Source organism: Harmonia axyridis, chromosome X, assembly GCF_914767665.1.
Source record: "Harmonia axyridis chromosome X, icHarAxyr1.1, whole genome shotgun sequence".
Lineage (NCBI taxonomy): Eukaryota > Metazoa > Arthropoda > Insecta > Coleoptera > Coccinellidae > Harmonia > Harmonia axyridis.
In genome coordinates this window covers 34,865,709-34,873,208 of record NC_059508.1, presented here as the reverse complement: position 1 = coordinate 34,873,208, position 7,500 = coordinate 34,865,709, and the positions used below count along the sequence as shown (strand labels likewise).

At 42.3% G+C, this 7,500-nt stretch overlaps 2 non-coding genes across 2 annotated transcripts in view; one reads left to right on the top strand and one right to left on the bottom strand.

The window, feature by feature from the left end:
* Window positions 1–3,344: 3,344 nt before the first annotated feature.
* Window positions 3,345–3,463, bottom strand: LOC123688294. Its single transcript, XR_006749822.1, has one exon. It is a non-coding gene; the product is annotated as a 5S ribosomal RNA (ribosomal RNA).
* Window positions 3,464–7,288: 3,825 nt separating this feature from the next.
* The window catches only part of LOC123687508, a 1,906-nt gene continuing 1,694 nt past the window's right edge, over window positions 7,289–7,500 (top strand). Inside the window, exon 1 of the ribosomal RNA XR_006749229.1 lies at window positions 7,289–7,500. This exon is cut by the window's right edge and continues 1,694 nt beyond it. This is a non-coding gene — a ribosomal RNA (small subunit ribosomal RNA).

Below are 7,500 nucleotides of genomic sequence, written 5' to 3'. Positions count from 1 at the left end.
CCGATGCAGCACGTTAACATTAAAGCCCGCCTAATCCGATCGATGGAGGCCGTCTCGAGTGTCCAACTTGCTCACAAGAGCCGAGAAACAAACCGATGCATCACGTAGACAAGATCGTACCGAATGTTAACACAATCCAGAAGGAAATAATCTTAGATGAATATCGATTCTGATTATTGATTTTTCTTTCGCGATATTGATAGAAGACATCTGAATGAATTTCGAATTAATTCCGAAATCAAAAAAATATTTTCAATAAATTTTTTTTTCTAGAGTACCTCGGTCTTTTCTATTTTTTTTCCAAGTTTCGTACGTCAATCAACATACATCCCAGAAAAAATCATCTCTCTAACTATCCTGGTTCAAAAGTTGTATCGGAACATTTTCACGTCGAAAATATATCTCCAAGTCCAGACCGATGCACCACGTAATCTCGGGCAGACCGATGCACAACGTAAATGACGATCGGGACCGGGGCGATCGGTCGTATCTGACACCGCCGGCTCGGTTCTAACATCGTCAATGAGTCGGGGTTGAAAAAAAGGACGTGAACATTATTCCTTATAAAAATCAAACCCGATCATGGATTTTGATTCTGATTGTTGATTATCGCTATTAGAACATATAAGGAGGCAACCAAATCAAATTTGAGAAAATTCCACGATCAGAAAATTTTTTTCGAAAAAAAAAAAAAATCGTAATCACCTCGGTCATGGCGAGTTATTTTCCGTATTTCATTCCACAATCAACGTATAACATAGAAGAAATCATCTCTCTAACTATCCTGGTTCAAAAGTTGTATCGGAACATTTCACGTCGTAATATCTCGCCAAGTCCAGACCTCGGCGATAGGTAGTATCTGACACCGTCCGCTCGGGACTGACATCGACTTGGACTCGGGCTGATGATGGGGAGGCGTTTAAGGACGTGAACATTTTTCCTTATAAAAATTAAAGTCGACAATGAATATTGATTCTGATTACCGATTTACGTTTTAAAAACACATTAGAAGGCAACCAAATCGAATTTGAGGAAATTCCACGATCAGAAAAATTTTTTCGAAAAAAAAAAAAATCCGAAAAATATTTTTCGATTCTGATTACTGATTTACTCTTTTAGAACACATTAGGAGGCAACCAAATCAAATTTGAGAAAATTCCAAAATCAGAAAATTTTTTTCGAAAAAAAAAAAAATTCGAGGACACCTCGGTCATGGCAAGTTATTTCCCACAATCCATTCCCCAATCAACGTACATCCCAGAAAAAATCATCTCTCTAACTATCCTGGTTCAAAAGTTGTATCGGAACATTTTCACGTCGAAAATATATCGCTAAGTCCAGACCGATGCACAACGTAAACTAGGGCTGAACCGATGCACCACGTAAACTCGATCTTACCGATGCACCACGTAATCTCAATCTTACCGATGCACCACGTGAACTGGATCTTACCGATGCAGAACGTAAAGTAGATCTTACCGATGCACCACGTAATCTCGATCTTACCGATGCACCACGTAATCTCCATCTTACCGATGCACCACGTGAACTGGATCTTACCGATGCAGAACGTGAATTGGATCTTACCGATGCACCACGTAAACTCGATCTTACCGATGCAGAACGTGAATTGGATCTTACCGATGCACCACGTAAACTCGATCATACCGATGCACCACGTAATCTCGGGCAGACCGATGCACAACGTAAATGACGATCGGGACCGGGGCGATCGGTCGTATCTGACACCGCCGGCTCGGTTCTAACATCGTCAATGAGTCGGGGTTGAAAAAAAGGACGTGAACATTATTCCTTATAAAAATCAAACCCGATCATGGATTTTGATTCTGATTGTTGATTATCGCTATTAGAACATATAAGGAGGCAACCAAATCAAATTTGAGAAAATTCCACGATCAGAAAATTTTTTTCGAAAAAAAAAAAAATCGTAATCACCTCGGTCATGGCGAGTTATTTTCCGTATTTCATTCCACAATCAACGTATAACATAGAAGAAATCATCTCTCTAACTATCCTGGTTCAAAAGTTGTATCGGAACATTTCACGTCGTAATATCTCGCCAAGTCCAGACCTCGGCGATAGGTAGTATCTGACACCGTCCGCTCGGGACTGACATCGACTTGGACTCGGGCTGATGATGGGGAGGCGTTTAAGGACGTGAACATTTTTCCTTATAAAAATTAAAGTCGACAATGAATATTGATTCTGATTACCGATTTACGTTTTAAAAACACATTAGAAGGCAACCAAATCGAATTTGAGGAAATTCCACGATCAGAAAAATTTTTTCGAAAAAAAAAAAAATCCGAAAAATATTTTTCGATTCTGATTACTGATTTACTCTTTTAGAACACATTAGGAGGCAACCAAATCAAATTTGAGAAAATTCCAAAATCAGAAAATTTTTTTCGAAAAAAAAAAAAATTCGAGGACACCTCGGTCATGGCAAGTTATTTCCCACAATCCATTCCCCAATCAACGTACATCCCAGAAAAAATCATCTCTCTAACTATCCTGGTTCAAAAGTTGTATCGGAACATTTTCACGTCGAAAATATATCGCTAAGTCCAGACCGATGCACAACGTAAACTAGGGCTGAACCGATGCACCACGTAAACTCGATCTTACCGATGCACCACGTAATCTCAATCTTACCGATGCACCACGTGAACTGGATCTTACCGATGCAGAACGTAAAGTAGATCTTACCGATGCACCACGTAATCTCGATCTTACCGATGCACCACGTAATCTCCATCTTACCGATGCACCACGTGAACTGGATCTTACCGATGCAGAACGTAAAGTAGATCTTACCGATGCACCACGTAAACTCGATCTTACCGATGCACCACGTAATCTCAATCTTACCGATGCACCACGTGAACTGGATCTTACCGATGCAGAACGTGAATTCGATCTTACCGATGCACCACGTAATCTCGATCTTACCGATGCACCACGTGAACTGGATCTTACCGATGCAGAACGTGAATTGGATCTTACCGATGCAGAACGTGAATTCGATCTTACCGATGCACCACGTAATCTCAATCTTACCGATGCACCACGTAATCTCGATCTTACCGATGCACCACGTGAACTGGATCTTACCGATGCAGAACGTGAATTGGATCTTACCGATGCAGAACGTGAATTCGATCTTACCGATGCACCACGTAATCTCAATCTTACCGATGCATCACGTAATCTCGATCTTACCGATGCAGAACGTAAACTCGATCTTACCGATGCAGAACGTAAACTCGATCATACCGATGCACCACGTTATCTCGGCAGACCGATGCAGAACGTAAAAAAAAAGCTTACAGCACGCGGTGTTCCCAAGCGGTCACCCATCCAAGTACTAACCGCGCCCGACGCTGCTTGGCTTCAGTGTTCTGACGAGAACTGGCAATTTCAGCGTGGTATGGCCGTAAACAACAAATATTGCGATATCTTCTATGATATCTCACTTTTGGGAGCGGAAAGGACGTGAACGTTTTTCCTTATAAAAAATGAAATAACTTTTGGATATTAATTCTGATTGTTGATTTAAGCTTTAAGAACACATTAGGACATATCTCAATGAAATTTGAGGGATTTCCGAAATCGAAAAATATTTTTCGAAAAAAAAAAAAAATCCCAGAAGACCTCGGTCATCTCAAGTTTATTTCCATATTCTATTACACAATCAACGTACATCACAAAAGGAACCATCTCTCTAACTATCACAGTTAAATTTTTGTATCGGAACATTTCACGTCGGAATATCTCGCTAAGTCCAGACCGGGGAGATCGGTCGCATCTGACACCGTCCGCTCCGGTCTAACATCGTCTTGGAATCGGGGTAACGATGGAGAGGCGTTTAAGGACGTGAACATTTTTCCTTATAAAAATTAAAGTCGACAATGAATATTGATTCTGATTACTGATTTACTCTTTTAGAACACATTAGAAGGCAACGCAATCAGATTTGAGGAAATTTCAAGATCAGAAAATTTTTTTCGAAAAAAAAAAAAATTCAAGATTACCTGGGTCATGGCAAGTTATTTCCCACAATCCATTCCACAATCAACGTACAACATAGAAGAAATCATCTCTCTAACTATCCTGGTTCAAAAGTTGTATCGGAACATTTCACGTCGAAATACCTCGCCAAGTCCAGACCGGGGCGATAGGTAGTATCTGACACCGTCCGCTCGGGACTGACATCGACTTGGACTCGGGCTGATGATGGGGAGGCGTTTAAGGACGTGAACATTTTTCCTTATAAAAATTAAAGTCGACAATGAATATTGATTCTGATTACTGATTTACGCTTTAAAAACACATTAGAAGGCAACCAAATCAAATTTGAGGAAATTCCAAAATCAGAAAAATTTTTTCGAAAAAAAAAAAAATCCGAAAAATATTTTTCGATTCTGATTACTGATTTACTCTTTTAGAACACATTAGGAGGCAACCAAATCAAATTTGAGAGAATTCCAAAATCAGAAAATTTTTTTCGAAAAAAAAAAAAATTCGAGGACACCTCGGTCATGGCAAGTTATTTCCCACAATCCATTCCCCAATCAACGTACATCCCAGAAAAAATCATCTCTCTAACTATCCTGGTTCAAAAGTTGTATCGGAACATTTTCACGTCGAAAATATATCGCTAAGTCCAGACCGATGCACAACGTAAACTAGGGCTGAACCGATGCACCACGTAAACTCGATCTTACCGATGCACCACGTAATCTCGATCTTACCGATGCACAACGTAAACTAGATCACACCGATGCAGAACGTAAACTCGATCTCACCGATGCACCACGTAAACTAGGGCAGACCGATGCAGAACGTAAACTCGATCATACCGATGCACCACGTAAACTCAGGCAGACCGATGCAGAACGTGAACTCGATCTTACCGATGCACCACGTAATCTCGATCTTACCGATGCACCACGTAAACTCGGGCAGACCGATGCAGAACGTGAACTCGATCTTACCGATGCACCACGTAAACTAGGGCTGACCGATGCATCACGTAAACGACGATCGAGAGGCGCGAAAGGACGTGAACGTTTTTCATTATAAAAATTGAAATAAATGATAAATAATGATTCTGATTGTTGATTATCGTTTTTAATATGCATTAGGAGGCAACCAAATGAAATTTGAGGAAATTCCGATAACAGAAAATTTTTTCGAAAAAAAAAAAAAATTCATGAAATCCTCGGTCATCGCAAAATATTTACCATATTCTGTTCGATAATCAACGTATATTTAAGAAGGAATCATATCTGTATCTATCTTGGTTCAAATTTTGTATCGGAACATTTTGACCAAAGTCCGAGCTTCGGCCGAAACAGACACCGCTGACCTGGCCTATCGATCGACCGAGAGTCGGGGATAGAGCGTAAGTGTTGTCTGGAGGGGAACCCTGTGCTCTCCTGACATATATAGGGAAGGTGGTCGCGTTGGGCGATGCAGAACGTTTGGATCGGGAATTATATTTTTGGTTCAGCTATTGGAATATGGTTTATTGTTGGTATATATTGGCGAAATAACGTTCTTACTGACTGGGGATATTCATAAAAATGAGTCCGGAGATTTTCAGATCGAAGTCCGAGTGATCCGACTTGGAAGGCGTGTTGGGTGGGTCGAGATGGCTTAGATCGATCAGACGAGGCGGGCTAAGTGTTGACGTCATGCATCGGTCCATTTTCAGATTGAGTCCGAGTAATCCGACTTTGAAAGAGTGTTGGGTGCGTCGAGACTGTATAGATAGATCGGACGAGGCGGACTAGGTGTTAACGACATGCATCGGTATATTTTCTGATCGGAGTCCGAAGAAATCGGCCCTAGTAGGCGCAGCGGACGGTCGAGACGGCCTCGGTGGGTCGGATCGATCGGGAAAAGTTTGCTAAATCGTGTCTGGAGGGGAACCTTGGGTTCTCCTGACATATATAGGGGATAAGGTTTGGGTGAACGATTCTTCACGTAAAAGTTGAGTAATTTATTTTTCGATAAGCTTTTGGATATTGATGAGAAGTATATGTATATCTTCGATTAAAAGAATTCTTACCGTCTCGATGTATATTATATTAGATATATAAGAAATAGTTAACGTGATGCATCGGCCGATTTCCGGATCGGAGTTCGAGAGATGCGACTTTCGATGCGCGATGGGTGGTTCGAGACGGCCTAGATCGATCAGACGAGGCGGGCTAAGTGTTGACGTCATGCATCGGTCCATTTTCAGATTGAGTCCGAGTAATCCGACTTTGAAAGAGTGTTGGGTGCGTCGAGACTGTTTAGATAGATCGGACGAGGCGGACTAGGTGTTAACGACATGCATCGGTATATTTTCTGATCGGAGTCCGAAGAAATCAGCTCTAGTAGGCGCGGCGAACGGTCGAAACGGCCTCGATCGATCGGACGAGGCGGACTAGGTGTTAACGACATGCATCGGCGGATTTTCTGATCGGAGTCCGAAGAAATCAGCTCTAGTAGGCGCGGCGAACGGTCGAAACGGCCTCGGTGGGTCGGATCGATCGGGAAAAGTTTGCTAAATCGTGTCTGGAGGGGAATCCGGGGTTCTCCTGACATATATCGAAGGGGTGGAGAATGGGTCCTGTCCTAGACTGTTTGGAGTTCTTTTTAGGATGATATTCAGTTGGTAAGTGGTAGACCCGAATCCGACCTCGGCGTTTGGGTACTGGCAAGGTGTGTTGGTTTCGGCTTTCGCATCTTGGGTCGCTTTCGTCAACCTCATGCAGCGAGGTCGCGGTCCGCTTCGTCTCTTTGTAGTCGAATGGCCTTTAAGCGACCAACCTTAAAATCGTGATCCTCTGCCCGTTGCGGGTTATGTTCACAAAAAATTTGCAACCACTCAATTCGTTCCGAGCGACAAATATTGTTGAATCTCGAATCACCGTGTCGTTATATTCACATGTATAGCGAAGGGTCGAGATGGAATGTGTATAAGAAATTAGTTGATAGCCGGGGGTTCGTATTATATATGGACGCCTTGGCGAGGGATTGTTTCTAGAAACTTTCTCATTTTTGATCGGTGTTTTGTCCGAGATGATGATGATGTATATATAGCTTGAGTCTCATGCTGACTGGGGGCTGTTACGTCGTTTCGTCGAGGACTTGCACTTACTGATGTGCGGCGCTAGTCGAAGTCAATCGACATGGCTAGTGCCACATGACGAGAGGCGAACGGGTTTGGCCATACCGGCAATCTCGTGGACCGATCGTATAAGCACGCAGTTCCCTGGTTGATCCTGCCAGTAGTCATATGCTTGTCTCAAAGATTAAGCCATGCATGTCTCAGTACAAGCCAAATTAAGGTGAAACCGCGAAAGGCTCATTAAATCAGTTATGGTTCCTTAGATCGTACCCACATTTACTTGGATAACTGTGGTAATTCTAGAGCTAATACATGCAAATAGAGCTCCGACCGGGAACGGAAGGAGCGCTTTT